Source organism: Xenia sp. Carnegie-2017, unplaced genomic scaffold (genome assembly GCF_021976095.1).
Source record: "Xenia sp. Carnegie-2017 unplaced genomic scaffold, XeniaSp_v1 HiC_scaffold_16, whole genome shotgun sequence".
In the NCBI taxonomy this organism is placed as follows: Eukaryota; Metazoa; Cnidaria; class Anthozoa; order Malacalcyonacea; family Xeniidae; genus Xenia; species Xenia sp. Carnegie-2017.
Genome location: NW_025813469.1, coordinates 9506979 through 9532339, shown reverse-complemented (window position 1 = coordinate 9532339; position 25361 = coordinate 9506979). Strand labels below are relative to the sequence as shown.

General features: G+C 38.8%; 1 long non-coding RNA gene across 1 annotated transcript; it reads left to right on the top strand.

Annotated features, from left to right (window-relative positions):
* The first annotated feature begins 4910 nt into the window (after positions 1–4910).
* LOC124436786 lies at positions 4911–25346 on the top strand. The gene is made up of 3 exons (XR_006945486.1): positions 4911–5104; positions 9789–9872; positions 25241–25346. It is a non-coding gene; the product is annotated as an uncharacterized LOC124436786 (long non-coding RNA).
* Positions 25347–25361: the final 15 nt, after the last annotated feature.

The window sequence follows — 25361 nt, the reverse complement described above, 5'->3', positions numbered from 1 at the left end:
TTGATTTCGTCTGAGCATTTTCTCATTTGTATCATAAATGTATGTATTAAACAACTTCGTTTATAATAACTCAACTGCAGCTAAGATATTGTTGTACGTTTGCTCTTACAAAACACAAAACATTTTTTCGATGACTATTTTTGTAAATGCTATGCGATGACAAGTTTCAAATTAATTCTCTTTACAGATTTTATTTGTAGTAGAGTTGTGCTTTTTAACATAAAGTTGATAAAATCGTTGATGGTTTCTACATTTCAGCACAGCTCCACGCTTTCAATGTAATATTTTTTTATGATTGTACAATATAAACAGTCATTCAACTAAAAGCATATAGATAATTATAGTATATTTGCTTTTTTAATAGCACCTTTTAGTGTTTGGATATTTTACTTACATTGATCAAATGGGAATAAAATTTTTGAAAAGATCATCATTTGATATGACATGTAGCTATTAAGATTGTATAATGGTAGTTTTCTCTATTGTTATAAAATAATTTTTGTTTGTTGCAAACCGGTTAAGTAAAGTTGAAAGGACTTAGCTATTATCAAATAATAAAACTTCCGCAGCAACATAAGTTAAATAGCTTATGATAAATTGTGGTTTTCTCCCAATATTGAACGTTTGATCACATTTTTTATTTAACAGTCTCATACAGCCAATTTATCAAAAATAGCTAGATTATAGTTATAATCATTCGCAAATTCAGCAGTTGGATTTTTCTTTAGCAAATATCATATTTAAATTAAGGTCATGAACAACGAGGTGCTTACAATTGTCAAACTTAACTATAGCTTCGAGATCTTTCTTGGCTTTGACTCACGAATGCATCATTAAAGCATTTATGATTTTTAAAAAGAAAAGAAAAAAGCCAATATTTGGTAGAAGATATCATGCATTAGAGTCTCTAACTGAAAATAAGAAAAGAATAACGCTTGGTAAAAGTGTTCCTTATTCTCTAGATAATACACGTGTTATTATGAACATAGAATAGGTAAAATACAATCATTTTCAATTATTCATGTTAATAGATTACAAGCATAGCAAAGATCATGTAAGACCAAAAGACAACGCAGACAAATGTAATGTACAAAAACTAGCTAAAGGTAATTAAAGCCATAATTATTAGAGGAAGTTGTCTTTGATTAGACAAAGCTGAAATACTTCCACTGATTTCCTGCTCAGGGCAAATTCTAGTTTATCATTGATGTATTTGCACGCAAAGAACTTTTGTACTAATTCAACAACAGCTAACATGTTTGTTGTATGTTTGCTTTTCTTAAAACACCCATTTTTATGATGCCTATTTTTGAAGGGCATGCGAGAAGTATTGTATTATATATACATGATTTCTGTATGGTTGTGCACTTTGAAATAATGTTAATAGAATCGTTGATAGTTATAACATTTCTGTACATTTCATGACATTTTCAATGCAATTTTTTGTGTTATATTTATTTATTTTGTGTTAAATCTTCGAGAAGGATAATAGCCTTTATTATAGGTGTTGGGTAGTTTTCGCCCCAAATAAAATAATTCTTGTGTGTTGCCTAATGGTAATACCAAAACATAAGCTTCCGCACGAAAATAAGCTGAAAATAGCTCATGACACATCACCAAAGTTCCTTTTGGTTATAGCATCTTTGATGGTCACAACCACAAAGCCAATATCACATTTCAATTAACGGCACGAACGATGGGTGGTCACACTCTTAAAGTTTGGTTTAGACAAAAGAAAGGTCAAGTCCATTTTAGGCTTGGACTACTTGGCTCTGCATCAAAACATATATCCTTTCTGTTACAAAGTAAAGAATACAAGAAGCTAATTTTTGGTAAAGTTTCACACATTACATATCTCTAACTGAAAATAGGAAGATATACCCCAAGGACCAAGGTTGGTGAAAGTTTTCCTATTCTCTCGATAATACACGTGTCATTATAAACATGGCATAAAATAGAATCGGCATTCAATTATTTAAGTTGAAAGCTTACTGCCATATTAATATACTCAAGATCATCTAACAACAAATAAAAAAAGGCAAAATGTTGTGTACAAAAAAAAACACAGTAAAAGCTAGCTAACTTGGTTAAAATTGTGACAGGAAGTTGTCTTCGACTTGACTAAGCCTGAATGCTTGTACTGATTTCGTCAGGGCGAAGTCACATTTATCATTGATGTATTTGTGCGTAATCATCTATTTTTATAATAGTTAAAGGCGACTTGTATATTTTATTGCTTATTTATGTTTGCTCAATCTTTCTCCAAAAAGAAATGAAATAACATCTCTAACGTCTTCAACATAAGATGTTTCCAAAGCAGCTGTAACCTTCTCAAATTCGACATCCATGTCACAAATTAATCTTTCCACCAGCGATCGAAGCGTTGGCGTTTGTATTTGTGCATTTTGCGTTGCTGTAAGGCAGGGGATCATTTTGAGGATGAGGATCATTTAGTGAAAGTAAAATCGCATAAGCTATTGGTATACAACGCTCAATTTTACTTTTACAGTGCTCTAAGCCAAGATGGTCGTTTCATAATAACGATTGTTGTTTGCCTGAACAGATTTTGAAGCGTATGTAGAAATTCTGTGAGTTCTTCATGAGTTCTTCATGAGATATGAGTCTGGGCATGTTGCCAACTGATTTTAAAACTTCAAACCAATTGTGTCCTCGTATGAAGTTAACAAAGCGGTTAGGTATGTACTCAGTAAGTTTCTTTCGATTTATGACTGTCCCGTTTGCCCAAACATTTGAGCTGATTTCGGTCACTATTTTCTCATTTGTCAACATTGCGTCATCACTGTATTTTAATAATAAATGTTGCATGGTGTCAAAGTCAAGAGAAATGCAAGGCTCTTTATTCCCCAAAGATAATGTTGAAATATTAAAACTTATCTTATTTATGAAATTTAAAAATGCAAAACTTTAAAAACTCTGTTGCATTATATGCTGAAATTTACATGAGTTATTTATACATAGTTAACAATGTGAGGATGTTTACAACTTACGACACACCGTGGAATTTAAATTAAGATGATGCAAAAATGCAAGCAGAAATCAACTGAAAATACAGCATTACAAATCTCAACTTTTAGGAGGAAAAAAAATAAAAAAAATTGCCATTTAAACGGTTGCTTTCCCTCTCGAAACGTTTCAAAATGCAGTGATGACGAATGACCAAATAGCGAGCGAAATTAATTCATTTGTTTAGGCAAATTTGGCAGTCATAAATCGAAAGAAACGTTAGTTTACTGTGTACATACCGATCGCTTTGTTAACTTTATACAAGGACACAATTGGTTCGAAGTCCAAAACCAGTTGGCAACATGCCCAGACTCATATCTCGCTTTAAAAGAAAATTTTACGCAATCAATTCGATGAAACTCCTTGGTAATTGCCTTGTAAACCCTTCTTTGTATGCTTTTCTAAAAATAACGCATCTTAACTAGCCGTTTGCATGAAACTTGTGAAAAATTGGGAATTAGTACGATGTCGTACAAATTTGTTTTGATTATACACGGTTTTTGCATAATTACACATTCCTTGTTTTAAAGATTCCGGCTTTTCTCATTCCTTGTTTTAACGATTTCGGCTTTTTTCATTCCTTGTTTTCGCATCCCTGTTCCCTTCCTCGTTCCCTTCTAGGATTCCTCATTCCTTGTTTTAAAGATATACACAAAATAATTTTGTTTGCTGCAATCCGGTTAAGTTAAGTTGAAATGACTTAGCTATTATCAAATCATAAACTTCCGCCGCTATATAAGTAAAAACTAGTTTATGCTGGTTTTTTCCCAATATTGAACGTTTTGATCACATTTTGTTTTTATTTAACAGTCTCATACAGCGAATTTATCAAAGATAGCTAGATTATAGTTGTAATCATTCGCAAATTCAGCAGTCGGAATTTTCTTTAGCTAATCTCATATTTAATATTAAGGTCATGAACAACGAGGTGGCCACAATTGTCAAACTTAACTATAACTTCGAGACCTTTCTTGGCTTTGAGTCACGAATGCTCCATTAAAGCATTTATGCTTTTTTTTAGAAACAAAAGAAAAAAGCCAATATTTGGTAGAGGATATCATGCATTAGAGTCTCTAACAGAAAATTAGAAAAGAATAACGCTTGGTGAAAGTGTTCCTTATTCTCTTGATAATACACGTGTTATTATAAACATAGAATAGGTAAAATACAATCATTTTCAATTATTCATGTTAATAGATTACAAACATAGCAAAGATCATATAAGACCAAAAGGTACCGCAGACAAAATGTAAGGTAAAATAACTAGCTAAAAGTAATTAAAGACATAATTTTTGGAGGAAGTTCTCTTTGATTAGACAAAGCCGAAATACTTCCTTCGATTTTCTGCTCAGGGCAAATTCTTGTTTATCATTGATGTATTTGCACGCAAAGAACTTTTTTGTACTAATTCAACAACGGCTAACATGTTTGTTGAATATTTGATTTTCCTTAAAAACACCCATTTTTTATGATGCCTATTTTTGAAGGGCATGCGAGAAGTATTGTATTAGTATATATTTACATGATTTCTGTATGGAGTTGTGCACTTTGAAATAATGTTAATAGAATTGTTGATAGTTATAACATTTCTGTACATTTCATGACATTTTCAATGCAATTTTTTTGTGTTATATTTATTTATTTTGTGTTAAATCTTCGAAAGGATAATAGCCTTTATTATAGGTGTTGGGTAGTTTTCGCCCCAAATAAAAATAATTCTTGTGTGTTGCCTAATGGTAATACCAAAACATAAGCTTCCGCACGAAAATAAGCTGAAAATAGCTCATGACACATCACCAAAGTTCCTTTTGGTTATAGCATCTTTGATGGTGACAACAGCAAAGCCAATATCACATTTCAATTAACGGCACGAACGATGGGTGGTCACACTCTTAAAGTTTGGTTTAGACAAAAGAAAGGTCAAGTCCATTTTAGGCTTGGACTACTTGGCTCTGCATCAAAACATATATCCTTTCTGTTACAAAGTAAAGAATACAAGAAGCTAATTTTTGGTAAAGGATTTCACACATTACATATCTCTAACTGAAAATAGGAAAAGATATACCCCCAAGGATCAAAGGTTGGTGAAAGTTTTCCTTATTCTCTCGATAATACACGTGTCATTATAAACATGGCATAAGAAAATAGAATCGACATTTAATGATTTAAGTTAAAAGCTTATTGCCATATTAATATACTCAAGATCATCTAACACCAAATAAAAAAAGACAAAATGTTGTGTACAAAGAAAAACAGCAAAAGGTAGCTAATTTGGCTAAAATTGTGACAGGAAGTTGTTTTCGATTTGACTAAGCCTGAATGCGTCTACTGATTTCGTCAGGGCGAATTCTCATTTATCATTGATGTATTTGTACGGAATCATCTCTTTTTATAATAATTCCAAATGTGACTTGTATATTTTATTGCTTATTTCATGTTTGCTCAATCTTTCTCCAAAAAGAAACACATTTCGCACAGTCTGTACGAAGTAATGGTTCACTGTTTTCAAACTTCACATGAACGATGGGACTGTATTTTGACAATTATATTTAACACTTTGATATGATATTTGCAGTGGTTGTGCACGATTTTTACGTTACAGAGTTCCAAGCGTTGGTTCTTCCTAATACGGAATAATTAAATCTATCTCGTTAAGATTACGGACAACCGTCAATCAGCGGATTTTCCATTCCAGGACAATGTCAATACTTATCCTTCTGTGTTATAGCTAAGGTTTCATTTACTCTATGTCTAACAAACTGTTTCCACTCACCGGGATTCTGAATCCAATATAATGCTGTAATACTATCTAACCAGTACCTTGCTTCTATTTTCCCTACTTGGCCTACTAAATCTTTCCGCACAGATTCCATTAACTTTGCTAACATCAGCGTGGACATTAGTTCTAAGCGCGGTATAGTAAGCTTCTTCAGCTGCGCAACTCTAGTTTTTGCTGTTAACAATTTCACAAAGACTGCAACACTCGTGCAACAAACAAAATATACTAGCGTGCAATACGCTTTCTCGCTTACATCACCAAACCCATGAAGTTCACAAGATTGAATTTTGCCGTTCACACCGCCATAGATGCATCTCTTTTGCTTAATAGTCTTAACACGGATTAGATCTTCAATCCATTCTCTAGACTGGCGTGCTTGCCGCTTATCTCGTCATTCCAATCACTCTTTTCTACGCACAACGGTTGAAACAAGATTTTCATCAAAACTATTACCCAGCTAATTAATCCTAGCGGATCAAATATCTTTGCTAGTGCACTCAGCAAGTTTTGTTTAGTTGACTTCTTGTAACTCAAGGAACCCCTGAACCAACGCTTGCAAGCTATATTTAAGTATCATTGTTAGGAAGTGTTTCTGGGCGTTTACATATTTCGCGCAACTTTGCCATTCCGTTTCTACCTACATCCTACAGCAATGACGTATTGCTGTGAGGAAGTGTTCTCTTAACATGACTATAGTATTTTATATGAATTTAATAATTTCAGTTATATCTAATAATTTATAATATGACACAGTCACTCTCTACATAATTTGACATGACAATTTACAACATAAGCTTCGTGAAATTCTGTTGCATGCTACTTGACGCTGGGTGATGTCTTTTTCAAAACTTTATTTCTCTTGTGTGATACAGTTGGATTTTGTTTTTGAGTTGCCTATAAAAACGTAACACATAGGTCAGCCGTAAGGTGAAGTGGATTTAAAACGCTTCGTAATGTTTATTATTTAAGAAATGTTGAGTCAATGCAAAAACATCACCCCATGATGCATGGGCGTAGAAAGATCGATAATTGTGGAGAATAGTTATACAAGCATATTATGCCGTATTTTAAATTCATTGTTTTCTACAGATTATAACATACATAAATGAATATGAGCTTCCTCTCCCCCCCTCCCCCCAATTATTTTTTTTCCTACGCCTGTATGAGTATACACATACCCGAGAGAAAATATCATACGTTTAATTATTCCCATAAAAAGCTAAGACTCCTATATAGTAAGCTTGCTGCATGCAGTATGTAATAATACAATAAATACCTAAACCAAAACCAAAATTATAACCGTTTCTCTGTTTTTATAACAATTAGTGAATACATGATTTAAATTCCGAGGAACAAAATAATTTGCCACGTATCGACTCAAACGATATACATGACCCTTATAACTTGCCCAAGCAATATTACATCTTTGTAACATAATAAAGAGAGATTTATGAGGATATAAAGCCACGAAAACGTAATCATATTTTCCATTACGTTTTAAGTGCATTCAAAATATGTGGCACAGAAAATGAAAAATAAATATGCTCAAACTCAAAATCCTTAACAAGGAATGAAGAGAGCATATTTAAAATAATGTTTGTCTCATGCTGATATGCAATTGTTGAATCAAATCCCTCTTGTTTTGCAATCGACTACATAAATGCATATGAGTATGTACATAATACATATTTTTCTAATATTGGCCCAAAACTTGCTGAAGAAATAGACAACACAAAAACTAATTTTGAAAATTATATAAATACAACTAAATCAGAGTTTGCTGCCTTTCGGCCAACTACTGTCCATAATGTGTACCATCTCATTTGTGGACTTTCGGCAAATAAGTCAACGGGTTGTGATGGAATATCATGTAAAATTTTAAAACTAGCTGCACCTATCATTTCCGAAACATTAACCTATATTTTCAATCAGTGCATAACTTTGTCTGTCTTCCCAGATGAATGGAAAACAGCAAGAATTATACCTCTTTACAAATGGACACCGTAACTTGCCTGGAAACTATAGACCAATTTCAATTCTTCCAGTCGTCAGTAAAATCATTGAACGTATACTTTACGATCAACTCTACAACTACTTTTCTAAATCTGAAATCCTAAGTGATTGTCAATTTGGTTTCAGAAAATCACATTCAACAACAACTGCCTTAATTGACTGTACGAATGATTGGTACACAAACATGGATAAAAGGCTGCTCAACCTTGTAGTCCAAATTGATCTAAAAAAAAGGCTTTTGATACTGTTGACCACAAAATTTTATTAAGAAAACTTGAGTTGTATGGAATTAAAGGACAAGCCTACAACCTAATTGAATCCTATCTGTCAAAGCGAACTCAAAGATGCCAAATCAAAAATTTTATTTCATCCCAACAACTCCTCACCTGTGGAGTTCCCCAGGGCTCTATTCTAGGTCCGTTATTTTTCTTAATATATATAAATGACTTACCCTCATGCTTAGAGCAATGTAAACCAAAAATGTTTGCTGATGATACTAGCTTAACTGCTTCAAATAATGATATAGTTGAACTAGAAAAGACAGTAAACTCTGACTTGAATAATCTTGAAAAGTGGTTGATAGCAAACAAACTTAGTTTGAATTCAACCAAGACAGAATATTTGATCATAGGCTCGAAACAAATGATCAAGAATGTTTTTACTTCTAATTTGCATATTGCAATTGGCAATTACGTTATAAATAGAATTTATGAGTACGAAAGTTTGGGTTTAATAATTGACCAACACTTATCTTGGAGGAGTAACACTGATAAAATTTGCAAAAAAGTAGCAGCCGGTATCTCCGCCCTTAGAAAATTAAAGCAATACACAGACAAACAAACACTTATCTCTATTTATAATGCCCTGGTACATCCTTACTTCACATATTGCTGTGAAGTTTGGGGTGTATTGGGGGAAACTCAGTCAAAAAGTCTACAAAAACTTCAAAATAGAGCTGCAAAAATTATCATAAACATGGGCATTGATGTCGATTATTGTAACGCATTACAAGAATTGAAGTGGGAACCTCTTGAAATACTTAGAAAAAAAGCTAAAGCAAAGCTGGTGTTTAAATTATTAAAAAATGTTGGACCAAATTCACTTACTAGATTATTTACCTATAAAAAAAACATCACTGATTACAATCTACGCAATATTACAAGTTGTCTAAATGTTCCTATGCCTAGTACTAACTCTTTGAAGAAAAGCTTTGCGTATGATGGGGCTTCTGTTTGGAATTCAATTCCAGCAGAAATCAGAAATAGCAAAAGCGTGTCACTTTTTCAAAAGAAAATTGCTGCTTGCATTTTATGATTTAGTTTATAACATGTAACTGATGGAATAAGCTAAACTCTGTAAATATTTAAACTTCTCTTCTGTAGATAATTTATTTCTTAGTAAATTTTGTAATTGTTTTTGAACAAAAGCACGCCCCTTGTGGAAATCAACCCCAGTTGACAAGGCCAGCGTGTCAAAATAAAGATTTTCATTTTCATTTTTTCACATACACACTGCAGAGAATGTAAAGATAATCCTATAGTAAGCATATACTTTATGATAATGCATTAGATTTTACATTTTTTTACCTATCAATCAACAAGCTCTAAATTAAAATCAAACATATAAATTGAAAAAAACAATAAAAATCAAAACAGTATCTTTGCTTTGCATTACAATCTATTCTTTAAATGACTTAAATTCCGCGGCACAAAATACTTTTGCCACTGGCCACATATCAACGTAAAGAATATGTGTGACGCTTATAACTTGCTCTTGCGTTATATCGGAAAATACGAAATATTGGATTGTGAACCAGAAAAAGCTTTGTCAAACAAAATTCACAGAATCCTTATGCGTGTTTGCGATGTATAATTATCAACACAATGTAATTGTTCGCCATATATTATGTCATTTAATAAGCTTTGAATAAATTTTGATCTTGCCTAATACTATAAGATAATATTTATTTTAGATTAACTGGTATTGTTGAACATCAGTTGAAAGAAGTTAAAAATACAAACAGCAACAACGATTTGCTAAGCAAAAACGAAACAAGGTATGTTTGTGATGATGTGTTGGTATGTTAAGGATGTTGAATTGTTCATTAGCAATCATGAGAACATAGTCTAAGTAGGATACACATTTGAGTCGTTTGAAAAGTATGGAAATACTGTTAGCAATTCGGCTTATTATTGCTGTAAACTTGTATCGCTCGTTTAATGAATCGTTCCTGAATGTGGAAATTTGCTGATTTTAATAATGTTGCAATTGTGTTTTTTGTTTCCGTTTGTTCTTATGACGAACTCTGCCAAATGCTTTTTTTGTTTGCATTTGCTTATTTAGCGTGTTTGCTTTATTAAATTATGTTAGTAAAAAGTGGTTTTTAGACAGTTATGCGCATTGCCAATTTCATAGGGTTTGTAGAGTAAAGCAAGTTAAAAGTACTATGTAATCGGTTTATATTTGCTATAGATAAGTATCGCTTATTACAAGAATTTTACTAATTTTGGTAATATTGGAATTATATTTCGTTTCCATTATTTCCGGCTGCCAAATATTTTAAGGAGGCTACATACAGTTAGGAAGTAGGGAACTATTGACAATTTGAATGCGCATATTTGAAAGTCGTGCTGACTTTCTTAAAGACTTTTTCGTTTTTCCTTCGGTAAATTTTTTAAAAATTTGAATGCGCATATTTGAAAGTCGTGCTGACTTTCTTAAAGACTTTTTCGTTTTTCCTTCGGTAAATTTTTTAAAAATTCGTGTGGATGTTTATTACAACAAAAAATATAACATATGCAAAGTAGAACAACTCCCCAAATTCTAATTAAATAAACTATCTGAAACTCTGAATGAGAGATTTATCTTCGTATCTCTGACTAAACGTTCTCCATCATCTGGTATAGTTTAGCGTCTCATTTTTCAGGCCTTAAGACTTGCACTTCTTTCAATTGTAGTGAATTTTGATTTCTTGTAACTCGAGTCAGTTAAGCATTATATTCAAACGATATTTGTATTTTTCTTATAGTTGTTTGTATTGCGCAAATAGAGAGTTAGTAGTATACAAACCGTTGCCGCTGGCGCACTTCATATAGAGAAAGCGTTGCCGCCGGCGCACTTCACCTTGAGAAAGCGTTGCCACTGGCGCACCTCGGACACCCCTTGGGATCTAGTATATGCAAATCTAAGTGCCCCAACCCTAGTTCTTGTACGTATTTACTATGTATGTCTGAAAGACATATATAGCGAGCACATAGTGTAATTATGCTAGCATAACTACAACGAAAGTTAAACCCTGGATAACGGCAGGAGCCAAAGACGGCCGGCCCACCCCCACGCACGCGCTTCCGGCCGTCGGGGTCTATTATTTAGAGAGATATACTCTCATAGAGTATATCCAAACGTTCGACAGCCATGAGGCAGGGCAAGAACAAGTGCGCGTGGTTTTTACCCGGAAAGCTCACCACATGTGGGCGAAGCTCCATGGGTGAATACTGTGGACTTCATATGAGGCGATTAAGGAAGGCAGGTGACTTTCACAACCATGTCGTAAGCGTGCGGTCGTAACACAGGCAGAAACTATCCTTTGTCAAGCCTGCGGTGCGGATAGGGTGCATCATAAGCTCGTTTATAAACAGAAACAAGCAAGAAGATATTTGCTAGAGTACTTGCCGAATTAATTTCGACATTTTGATTTAATTTCGATTTAGAGAATTATCTCGCATAGGATATAGCACTAAAATTTGCGACAGTCGCGATAGATACTGTTAATAAATTTTGCAACTACATGACCAAGACAGGCACGCGCTGAATGCCTGTATCTTAAAGCTCTTCAACCGCCCGCTGACCCAACACCCACGCCAAGAAATGTCACTCCGCCTATCTCCAAACCGCAAAAGCGCAGGCCTATCCCAAAACCACGCAAGCGCAGGCCTATCAACAAACCACGCAAGCGCAGGCCCGCCGAGCCTACCGATGATGAGATGGACGCATACATTGACGAACTTCTGGCTGGAATTAAACGCCCCACAAGGGTTCTTCCCCCACCACGCACGGAACTTAAGTGGAATGAAACGAAGGCCTTCAGCTATAATCTGCGAGCCTGGAAAATGCAAGTGCCGAAGGGACACCCCTCCCAACGCAATTTGATGGCTTTCCTCAAAAGCGCCCAACCCTACATCAAACGTAAACTCGTCCAGGAGCTATTAGTTCCACGAAGAGTTAAGTTCCAGTTGGCTTTAGAGGTTGTGAAGGATAAAGGAAATGGTACTGAAGTGTTTCAAGCACCACTGTTCCTGACAAAGCAGATCACGCTGCTAAAGGAGCATGAGATTCTGCATGCCCTACATGAAGCCTTCCCACCAATCCTGGAGGGATTGGAAAACTTCCAGTTCCCGGTCAAGAATAAGAACACGAGCGTCAACGTGAAAAACAATGACGACGACTGCCTCCACTGTTCTTTAAGGGCTGCTATGTTTCCTGCAGCTAAAGATCCGCAACAGCGTGGCAAGTATCCCACTGAAGATGTCCTTGACTTTGCGGGAGTGAGCGCACCCGCACCGCTTTCCCAGCTTGAACGAGTAGAGCGTCAGAACGACCTTGCTATCAACGTGTACGGTTGGAAAGGCGGCGTCATTCCTTGCCGTCTGAGCAAAGAAGAGAGAGCTCGCAAGACTGTGAATCCCTTCCCCGTCTCGGATTCGAAAAACCCCGAGAAACACCACTACACTTGGATCAAGGATTTCAACCGCCTTCTCAACCAAAGTGGCCATCATCAGCTGCACTTCTGTGAGGGTTGCCTTCATGGCTTCACCAGACAGGATTGGCTGGAAGAGCGTAAGCCTGAATGTCGAGGCATCAACCAGGCCGCGGTTGCCATCAGAATGCCAACCCCTAAAAAAAACGACAAAATCCGCTTTGAGAACTACCACAAGCAGCTCAAAGCGCCCTTCATAATCTGCGCAGACTTCGAGAGCCTGGTTCGTAAGACCAAGGGCCACGCGCTTCACCCTAAAAAGAACGGTACCCAGCAAACCTCCAGGCACGAGGCATGCGGCTACTCGTACATAGTCGTTCGTTCCGACAGAAACGCAGCCGCCGCAGCTCTGAGAGCCCGACGCGGCCAAGCATTTCCTGGAAGTGCTCCAAGAAGAAGAGCGTAAGATCAGACGATGTTAGCTAGCCCCGAGCCTATGCACATGATAGGAAATGACTGGGGGAGCCACAAGAAAGTCAGAAATTGCCACGTGTCCAGCAAAACCCTCGAAGGCGATTCCATGCGAGACCACTGCCACAATGAGTGCAACCTGAAGTTGCGGCTCAGCCCGAAAACGAAAACCATACCGGTTGTTTTTCACAGCCTGCTGGGCTACGACAGCCATCTCAACATGCAGACTCTCGCAGAGATTAAAGGGAAGGTCACCTGCATCCCTAAGAACGCCGAGAATTACATCTCGTTCAGTATCAGCCAGCTCCGATTTGTCGACAGCGCCCCGTTCGTGCTCTCAAGCCTGGATGGACTGGTGAAAGCAAGCGATCCGCGAGACATGTGCATCACAGAAGACTTTGAGCCCAACCCCAAGAGGCGTACTCCTGCTCCGCAAGGTGATTTACCCTACGAGTATATGGGCGGCTGGTCCAGATTTGATGAAGAATCCTCCAGCCGAAGGAGGCTTTCTACAGCAAACTCGCCGAAGATGGCATTACCGATGACGACTATGATTCAGGAAAATGGTCTGGTACGTCTTCGGCTGTAGCCTCGGCGACTACCACGACCTCTACCTTCGGACCGATGTCCTCCTCCTTGCTGACGTATTCGAGAACTTCCGAAAGATGTGCCTCGAGCGATACCGGCTAGACCCGCCCACTATTACACGAGCCCAGGCCTAAGCTGGGACGCTCTTCTTAACCACACAGGGGTTGAAATCGAGCTGCTCACCAACATCGACATCACAAGGGCCTGCACGGCGGCATCAGTATGGACAGCAGACGCCTTGCCAAGGCCAACAATCCCAAAGTGCCAGACTACGATCCGGGGAAGCCCTAAAGCTGGATCCAGTACTGCGACGCCAACAACCTGTAGGGCTGGGTGATATCGCAGCCTCTGCCGACAGGCATGTTCTATTGAGTCGCTCAAGAGGATACGAAGGCGGCCTTGAACCAGCATGTACATGCAGAGAAGGACTACATTCTCGAAGTCGATCTGGAGTAACCAGAAGAGATTTTTAGCACAATGCATATCCGTTAGCGTCAGAACGCATGAAGGTCGACAACGCGTGGATGTCGGATTACAAGCAAAATCTCAAATCTCTAACAGATGTATGGTGGTGCGTGTCACGAGGTCAATAAGCTTGTCCCCCATCTGCGCGACAAGACCCAATACATCCTTCACTATCGAAATCTGCAGCTCTATCTGCAGCTTGGCATGCGCCTGAAAAGATCCACATGGCAAAATCCGCTTCGATCAAAACCCATGGATGGAGCCCTACATCCGGAAAAACACCGAACTCCTGAAGAAGGCAAAGAGTGACTTTGAAGTCAACCTCTACAAGCTGCTGAACAACAGCGTCTTTGGCAAGACGATGGAAAACCTCCGAAAGCGTGTCAATGTGAAGCTGCTCCAGCCAAGCGAGACCGAGAGACTCCGCAAACCTATTGCCAAGCTGGCATTTAATCGGCATCTCATATTTGACCACGCGGGAGACCTCGCAGCCGTTCACATGAATAAAAGCAGTCCGCTGCTCAACTGGCCGGTCTTTGTGGCCACGAGCGTTCTCGACGTCTCGAAGCATCTGACGTACGACTGGTACTAATACCATCTCGAGGTGCAGTACGGTTCGTCAGCAGAGTTCCTCTACACCGACACCAACTGCCTTGTGCTGGAGATACAGACTGACTGAGGACGTGTACGCCGACATGAGACGCAACGCCGGTCAGTACGACACCAACAACTACCCCAAAGACCATCTGTTGTTCAGCACAGCCAACAAGAAAATGCTAGGAAAATGAAGGACGAGTTTGTGGAGCTCATGCCCAAGATGTACTCTTTCCTTAAAGCCGATGGTCTGGATGAGTGACAAGCCAAAAGTGTTAAAAGGCCGTCGTGAAAAACAAATCAGTCATTCCCAGTACTAAAGAGTCGCTCATCGAAGCAAAGCGCTTCCGTCACGTTATGGATATGATCAGATCTTCAGCAAGCAGGTAAACAAGACATCGTTGAGCCCTCTGGACACGAAGTGCTGGATTGCGGGCGATGGGATCTCTACCCTAGCATACGGGCATAGGGCAGCCGGTGCGCAGGTGAAGAAATGATAAATGCGTAATTATGCTAGCATAATTACAGTAGAAGATCTGTTCCACGGCTAAGCGCAAGGTGTACCTTGTAGTGAAAGCTTTCATAAAAAGCGTGACAGGACCCCATCGACTAAGCCGGCGGTGTTTCGGTCTCAATGGGCACCAGTTGGAGCTCCTCGCGTACAAACGCGCGCTTGGGCCCATCGCTCAAATAATACATCACTGGCTTCCCGCCATCAACCACAGCCCGCTCGACTGGTTGGAGGTCACACACCAGATAGGAACAGTCGCTCTAAGCCGTTTGCCACCCTCGAGTTCGCCAGGGGCATACAAATACCGCACCATAACATCCCATGGCAAGCGTCGCTCTTTGAAACCAACTTGACGAAGCGCCGGTGCTGCGGGTTAGGCCTTAACGCTCTTCTTCCGAATCTTAAGGGAGGGCTTTTCGCCCGTCAAACGGGTAGTTTCATTATTGAGCGCTTTAACCACCTCAGGTAAATTTGATACCCATTCTTTGTTCCGAGTTCCGGGCTCAGCCAGCTCGTGATGATACTGGTAACCGAACAATCGCTCCGCCAAAGTTTGGTTGAATCTTTCTACGATCCCCTGATCTCTATGAACTCCGACCTTATCCCGTCGAATCGTGACACCATTTTTATCACACGCTATTTGCACAGCCCCGCGGAACTCCGAGCCAGGGTTGACTTGTAAAACTTTAGGCCATCGAATAGGCCCACGGGCTTAAATAGACTCTAACGCCTTCACAACCTGGGTCGCTGTCTTGTCTGTGATCGCCTGGGCCTCCTTATACCGACTTGCTACGTCGACGACCGCCAATGCGTATTTGAATGTGCGTCTTCTGACTCGATCGTGAGGCAGATAAAAGAGATCGGCCTGGTGGATCTCATTTAAGGTGCTGATGTCAAACTTAGGTCGGGGGATAGCACTTCGCGCTGGTGCGGGCAAGTAGTTCTGCCAGATGGCCTGTTTTTTTAGCCAGTCATGATCCTCATCCTCGTTGACGCCAGCCTCTTTAGCGAGCTTTAGGGTAGCAGCATGGCCACGCCTCTGCGATGAGTCCCTCAATGCTTCCGTCCAAAGAAACGATTATTTTTCCTCCATTACGTCGAGATTCGCTTTGGGAAAGAAACCTAGAAAAAACAATACCACATACACCACAGCGCCCTGCAAGTCTGGGTTGCCGTCATGATTTACAACTATAACACTTATAACTGGTTGTAGTCTTTTGCAACGTATACAAAACGCGACCGTCATTTTCACTTGACTATATTGTGTTCACCAAGCTTTTCTCATTTTATCAATTTTATTCGCGGCTTTGATCGCCAAATCACTTGGATTAATATCAAATGGAAGCGCACTATTCAAACCTCTTATTCTTCCTCCCTTTTTAAACCACAAGTTCACTTTTAGAAAGGAACTATGAGACGCCTCTGTAACAGACTCGGCAGCACCCCGTGAGCCTACATTGAATTTTTTTATATTCGATTTTTCCTTTAACAACAGGTTGTCGTTTCTTACAGTACAAACAGTAAGCGATGGCCATCTCTATATAATGCACAAAATTTACTCTGATGTGAAAATGCATCGCGATGTTAATTATTAGCGCGTTCTTAGAGTTTCTCTAGCAAACCGTTTTACAATACGCTCGTTATGCACAGAAAGGACACACATTGTGAACCCGATCGTGTAAGAAGAGAAAGCAGTACCACCCACACATAATGGAGTGCCGAACCTGTATCTCGTTGCAAGAATAGCGAACAACAAGTTTTGACCGTTCCATCCACTTTTTAACTACGTCAGGTGGTGGAAGGCCGAAGCTGTCAAAGTAATCTACACAGAACTCATCAGCAAAGGTGCATACCCAGTGAGTCCTACCTCCATCTAGAAATTCTTGTAAGTTGATTATAACGCTTTCTTCAGCTTTAAGAGGTTCTTTAGGAAGCATGTCTTTTGAGAACACACCCTAAAACATTTAGCTACTGCTTTTAGATTTCCATTTACTATACAATGGATATCTTTGTTTGATAGCGGCTTCCACTTCCTTACCCGCGTCCCCATGTCGCGGGGAGGCATACTCCTTCCCCCGACATTCCAAATCCAAAGATTTTTCCTAGGACAGGCACTATGGTGGGAGCAGCTATACCTGCAAGCAAAGAACCAAGGAATCCACATTTTTGCGCACGCGTCATGGCTGTAATCTGACTCTTAGACAATTTTAGATCGATTCCAGATCCTTTGGGTCTTGCACCCATCATTCGCTTGATTTGTGTATTAGTAAGCATAAGCATATCAAGACCTTCAAAAGCGCTGTTGGTAATTCGCAAAGTTACTCTACTTTTGTCCCTAACTGCTTTTGCCAAGGTAGTTTTCTGAACTTTTGAAAATTTAACACCGTGAACTGTGTAAAAAGAACGACATTTCTTACCAGAGCTACTACCGAAACCAAGAAGACTGTTATTATACTTGGGTCCATTAAATGGTGTGATAACTCTTGTTCTAACTATACCACTACTAGCTACTGCTTTTTGCGTGCTGTCGGTGATAGCACCTGATATAGCTGCTAGGCCTATATAGAGACGGTAACACTTTTGGTATTAGTTTAGTGATCGTAGGTATGAGTTTTCGAACAAAATTTCCAATAAAGCTACCACCTTCTATATTTCTTGACCCAGGAAGATATATACCAATGCCTTTAAACTCCTGAGTGATTACTCGCTCCATGGCGGGTCTGAGAACTGTAACGAATATTGCGTTATCAATATCCGACATTTTTGTGCACATGCAAAACAATTTGCGTATATAAACAGTCGAAAAAATTTTTGTTTTTTTAAATTTGTAATTAAATCTTTTGCGAAGTAGTCGTATTAAACGTAACATAGCATATGAGACTAACAGACTAAACCATTATGTCTATCTTCACGTGAATCGCATTGAGCCAAAGGAAACGCTCGCTAAGCACGAAGCAGTACACGTGGTACGCCTGCTCGCCACCAGCATTAATAGCACTATTAAAAGGGTCACTTAAGATCCAACGAACATCAATGTTTGCCGGAGTTTTTTTCAAAGCTTCAGGATGAAGACTAACGTCAAAGTGATAAATAGGAAAGAGGTTTGCGAAGTCTCCTAAGTTTACTTCAGAGTCTGTATCCGGATCGCTGTATTTCATCGCAGCGTCTTGGAACATCATATAAGCTGTGCTGTAATTTCTTCAGCATCTGTGTAATTGACTTCAAGCTCTTCTTCAGGATACTTTTGATTGTTATTAATGCGCACATGAATCTGACGCAAATTAGCATTATCAAACACATGTATACTTTGTTCTTGATTGTCTGAGCGCTCTGCATCTTGGAATGCTTTTCACTTCCGTTTGTTGTCACGCGCCATGAGACGGTTGTTTGACCTCTGGTGAATCTCTCTCGGTAAATGCGACCTTCCTCAAAGTATAGCATGCGTATGTAACCAGCAACCAACTTGCTTTCTATCATGGTTTCAACTTCGATCGACGGTCTGATGAAAGGAACCCAGAGCGAAAGATGTTTTATCTGAAATTTTCCAGCATCTACCCCATTTGCTCTATGAAGCCAGTTTTCAGCAGAAGCGCAAGTGAGATTCAGATTGAACTTTATACCTATGAAAGCTTAATCAATGTTTTTTACGAAACCTTGGATGTCAGCGAGGGGAAGCATCATGGCAACGTCTTTGGCGCCCGCGCAGATCTGGCGGCCACTGGCGAAACCAATTTGAAGTTAGGGTTCTTTTTTGCGTTGAGGTTTAAGTTGAAGTTAGCCCGGAAGTTGCCGCCATTCAAAGCGACACCGTTGCCTACATTAGCAGCAGGAAGCAACTGAGCGTTAGTTCTGTTTACATGCTTATAAGAAACAGCCCCACCGGTATCTCCAGTGTCGCGGTAACAGAAGGCACTCGTGGCGGTGCTCCTGGACGAATCATCCGAATCAGTTACAAGTTGTATGATCGTGTTGATTGTGAAGCATATTGACTTATTTCTTCAATGGTCTTGTTGTAAACCTGGATCTGGACCGTCTGAAACAGGCTCCATCATAATTGGTGCCATCGTTCTTTACCAGGCGACCTCGAACTTAAAGAACGGCACTGTGAGGCCATATAAGCTGGTCAACGTCCTCAGTGTCGATATTGATATTCTTATCATCGAAATTTGGATCGCGGGGAAGAACTCTTTCGTACTACAGACGCTCAACAGAGCGTTCAACGATGGGCTCGTCAAAGAGTCGAAGTGGTGGGAATATCATGTCCGTAGCCATTGTTATGATAGTTAGTACTTGGTACAGTATATATATTACAAAAAATTGGTGTCTGCCGATCATCTGACCGATGTAATTTAATTATTGTCTCTGATATTTAGTCTGATGTGATATTAAGGCATACATCATGACGTTACCTGACACGAGGTTGCTTAGAATACCTAAGTCTCGAGATGTCAGATGTTGCTTAGCAAGGATTTTAGCACGCGATACTAGAGTTTTTCTAGCTTCATTAGTTCCAACCAGCTCACCAATATTAGATCTAGCTTCTTTTGTTAAAGAAGTGCGAGCGGTTCTCGCGCGCATTTTTGCGCTACTAGTACCAGCTTCAGCCTCAGCACGAGCCACTGCAGATGCACGTGATTTAGCTTTTCTTGCCACTCCTTTAACGTATCTGCGGGCGAGATCGGCGACTTGTCGGTGACTGCTTATGTTTTCAGGCGAGAACTGCTCTTTTGCAGTCGTTATAACAGCCTCTTTGGCTGCTGTAGCCGTGTCACGAATTGCTTTTTTACCAGCCGCCACGGCCACATTCTTTATTTTTTGAGCAAACATACCTACGCGAGATCCTAAGGCTGCAGCTACGGACTTCCCCGCACTTAATAGGGCACCCTATGCCTTACCAGCAAGGCCTACAAGGTTTCCAATCAATGACCCACCAACAATTTTTCGACAAACTATACCACGTCTAATCATAGGAACTATCATTTTGCCTGGTATATTATCTATGAAAAGTAAGCCATTATGGCAACAGCTTCTGAATCGGAATCCGCTTATGAGAGTTTATAATCACATTTTTAGACGGATGTTTAAAGTGTAAGTTACTTGCTCACCATTTAAATCAATCTTTTTACCTAAATCATCAGTGATTTCCGTTCTCACTTTATTAATAAAGCTTGTTTTAATGAGAGGTAAGTAGGTCGGTTGACTAGGACTTATTTCCAACAAACGTCCTGGTCCTCGGTTTAATAACATCACTAGGATTCCCGTTTACTATATTTGAATTAACAAGCGAGGAGTGAATATGGATCTTCTGTACATCTGTAAAGTTAATTCGATTCTGACTTATGTCTTTCCTCTAGTAATATCACCTCCACCGAAAGCAAAACCCAAGAATAGGGCCTAAGCTGTTATCTGTGTCAAAGGAAACTTCAAGGTCACCTTTAATAGCAATCTCAGATTTAGATGTGGGAATATTTACTGAGAGCACAAAGGGTGGATCACGTCTTGCGGTTTCATATTCATGTGCAAACTTTATACCCAATGCTTCCATAGCATTTTCAGAAGCTTGATTGATATCGGGAATGTTGTAAGCGCATGGCGGTATTAGGATTTTTTGTCTTTGAATTGGAGTCTTTTTGAGCTCTCCTCTCTGCTCACCATCCGTGTCACCATAGTTTCCATTTCTAATTAGAGCCATAAAAATAGACCAAAAAAATTGTAAAATTAAATTTATTGTGACGTTTCGTCTTTACTCAAGACATCTTCAGATAAATAATAAATGGGATGTGAACACAAGGTATTATATTTACAAAAAGGTGTTAAATTACTACTAAAGGAAGCGGTGTCGAATGATTTAATGAAAGAAATATTAAAAGAAGCGGAAGGAATGATTTAATGAAAGAAATACTAAAGGAAATACTAAAGAATGATTTAATGAAAGAAATACTAAAGGAAGTGGTGTCAAATGGATACATGATAAGGAAGTTAAGAAGTGAAATAAAGAGAAATTAAAAGAGGTTAAGTGGAATGGAGTTTCCTTGCACATTAAGTGAAGGCTTGTGTTTATTGATTAGAAGGCTTTCCATTCATGAGTAATCGGTGGAACTGATGATGGTTATGGATCTGGAAAACCAGGACCACCAGGGCCTAGAGGCCCAAGAGGAGGTAAGGGAGATAAATGTGACACAGAAGCTGCGGGGGCTCAAGGAGATACGGGTCCTGGAGGACCAAAGGGAGAAAAAGGTGATACAGGAGTTACAGGGGCTCAAGGAGATACGGGTCTTAGAGGATTAAAGGGAGAATTGTTATGAGGGTCCTAGTGGACATGACAGAAATGATGGGACCAATGGAAGCGATGGTGCGCCTGGAGCCACAGGAGCTCAAGGGCCTCGAGGACCTCAAGGACATCAGGGACCTCAAAGACCTCAAGGCAACAAAGCATTAGAGGTCTAACAGGTCCTAGAGTAGTGCCGGGGTCTACAGAAGCCGCAGGACCTCGAGACCCTCAAGGGCCTAAAAGAGATATTGAGCCACAGGGCCCCGGGGCCTTCAGGACGTTAATGACTTCAAGGAAAACCAGGAGCTAATGGGGTTAAAGGAGACCAGCCTGTTTTGAACTCTCCTACTGGATTTAACCCTACTTGTATGAGCGGAGTAAATGTAACTTTAGTAACGTTTCCTACTGGAAAACACTTGAAATAGTAAAATAGCAATATTAAATATTTGGTTTGAACGATCTTGAAACGAGTGGTTTAATATCAAGTACTATTCTTAATAGACTAACAAAAATTTTTTATAACATATGTAGAATTACAATGTCTAATGCATCTGAGACTTCGGTTCATGAATTTGAATCAACAAACGATGTCTTTCGCCGAGCAGTAGAAGTATAATTACGACGAAATAGCGAGAAAAATTTTGAAAATTCCAACTAGAATATGAATCTAATGCTGAAAAAATAGTCATATCTTCTTGGAACTATTCAGACGTAGATAAACCTACGCGTGAGGCTCTCGAAGCTTTGCTACGTCCGGCAAAAAGACACCACGCCCGAGATGTAAAACATCATAGAAGACGTGAAAAAACATAAAAAAGCGACTGCAATTTCTAGTAGATGTATACACCCAAGTTGGTACTTCAGTCACTGGAAAAAGAGGTTCAGTTTGGACCAATGTCACGATGTGTGAAAAAGGTAAAGAAGATTCTTCTACAATCACCATCAAAACCGCTGGATTCTACCGAATATCATTAAGTGGAAAATGTTTTACAAGTGCAGGAGCGCTACAAGTACTTCAAACTCCAAGCAAATTACTTGTCTTAAGTAAAAAAAAACACATCGTATTGGTGATATTAACCATGAATGTAGCTATGGCAATATTATAGATGTAGACTTACCTGCTGATGCAACATTAGTTGTTCAACATATTGCAACTGCTAGAGTAATTATCACACTCACTATAGAAAGTATAATACCCAAATCTTCAACGGTTATTTGATGAATATTTGTTACACGAAGCGCTACATGATTCCGAAGACTGGCCTTCGCTTTTTTGCTCATTATCTAGAACCGAATATAAACGCCTCACGGCCGGCGAAGGGGGTGAAGAGGCCGCCGGAGGCGTCGGAGTTTTAGTTTTTGAGGAATTGTAGTTAGAAAGTCAGGTGCGTTATAGCGTATAACGCTGGGTCGCTCATATTTCCATACGCAGCTTCCCAATCTACAGAGTTTGTTATACTAGGCGGTCTAATTCTATTACGTCATTGGGCTTAATATGTCTGCGCTTACATGGTAAAGAAGCTGTATTAGTACGCTTTCTTGATGTAGATGCTAGTGATTGAAAAGCTTGAAGGAATGAGTTTAGAGCTCTTCCACTTATAACACCCTGTTTATATAGTTGCAGAATCTCTCTTACAGTGTCCAACTCAATTCTATGTATAAATATTATTCTTCTAATTGTATCGAACCTGTCTGTATTTCAGCCTGGTTTGTAATTTAAGATGCTTTTCTCTTTGTCTTATTATTATATTATTCAGTTTTTTCTCCCTTTCTCTTCTTTCTTTTTGCTCTTGTCTTTTCATACGTACTATTTTAGATTCACTATTCATCTTACCGCGTACCCTACTATACGCCAATCTTTAACTAACAGACCCCCGACGGCCAGCTGCGCGGGCGCGGGGGCTAGGCCGGCCGTCTTTGGCTCCTGCCGTTGTCCAGGGTTTGACCTTCGCTGTATTTATGCTAGCATAATTACACTATGTGCATACTATATATATCTTTCAGACATACATAGTAATTACGTACACGAACTAGGGCTGGGGCGCTTAGATTTGCATATACTAGATCCCAAGTTGTGATGTGCGCCAGCTAAAACGCTTTCTCAAGGTGAAGTGCGCCAGTGGCAACACTTTTTATACTACTGAGTTTTAGTCTAGCGTTTACAGCAAACGGCAAATCTGAGCTATCCATTTGACATTGAGGTTTGTTTCTTCAAAAAAGTCGAATCTGATACGTAGTTTTGCATTTGTATTTTAAGATTTGCATTGTCATGAGCTGTATTTCCTGTTTTATTAACACTCTGTTGATAGCTTAATAGGCATATTTATGATTTATACTCACTTAAAATATTTACTATGCTTCACAAAAGTTACTTTGTTGTAATATAATTAATAACAAGGTTGCGGTACTTTACCTACAACAAAAAAGGCATCCTGTTCTTAAAACCTGAACTGCTAACCGCAACGTAAACGGCAAAGATGTCATCACAACTCGACGAAAATTTGAGTTCGTATGATTTTTAATTTTTCTTAGCCAAAATAATTCGCTATAAAATTTTTAGTGGTTTTTGATTTACGAAACAAACGATGCTCATGGGAGCATATTATAAGTCGTAAATACTAAGCTCTCTCACAAATAGATGAAATTCTCCTTTCATTACCGTTACAACATACAAACGACGTACAAAAAACCATTGTTGTTTTTGCTTTGTTGTTATGTTCGTCTTTGCAGCAATGAGAATCATAAGTATCTAGTTAATATTTGATTCAGCCATTTTGCATTGATTTTTTCCGTTTTGTGAGTTAATTTTTACACGTAGAAAACAAATGTACCCAGTCACACGAAATTTTTTAACTCGAAAATTATTGCTTCGGGCCCAAAAATTTGCAAGTGGAAAACCGGCTTGATTAGTACGAAAAAAGTGTATAAGTATAGAGCAAATGGTCTACAACTAGTTTTGTACAATAAGTTTTTCATTTGTTGCTGTGTTGCGTTATGTGAGCTGCTCTGAAAACTTAATGTTCAACCTGTTGATTAAATAACGGAGTTGAACAAAATAACGTCCATTTTCCTACCCATTTGATATAATTAACATAATTGATGTGATTTAAGTCTGGTCTAAAATATTTCAAAAAACCATTTACTGAATGAGCTTCATTATTTTGAGAGATGTTAATTAGAGCTAAGCTGAGCTAAACCAAAGTCAAATGCATAATATTAATGTACACGAAAGTGCATTATGTAGCTTTTGTGACCGTTTCTTGTTTATTCATTTGTTTTTAATGTAAATAGATCCTATAAGATTCATAAAGTAAGAGCAAAATGCTAATGCCTTTTCCTCCAGTAATAATATACAAGAAAAAACTTCTCAATTCTGATTGGTTAAGAGCATGGCAGTCTTTGAAAAACTCACTCGTACATGTTTGTGCAAAATTGCTCTCAAGACCACTCAAAACAACACTTATTGCTATGACTATCAAATGTGTCTACTAAAATTCCTGTATATCTTAATGGAAGATAGTCATTTAGACATAGAAGTAGATTATTGCATGAGGTATATACAATCCTAAAGTTTCGCATGCCACTTTGTACCTAGAGCTGTGGCTAACGCCAGCAGTAGCGTAGCCAGCCCGACATTTTTCTCAAGCTATGCTAATATTTTTATGTTCACTGACTGAGATCAGTAGATTTCTAAAGGAATGAATAATGGTAATCTTTTAGAATTTTCAGTGCGAGAGTAAGTCTGCAAGCTGGCTACGATACTGAACGCAAATGCTAGCGTCTTGTTTTTAATTCAAAGTAATGTAAGAATTTTATACATTTTTTAAGCATACAAATGGAAAAGTGTCTGGAATACATACCATGGAATAGTTTTAACTGGTTTGGAAGAATAATTTTGATTTTCTTTGGTATATTTGGCTTTCTCGTTTTGTGGCATTTCATTAAATTT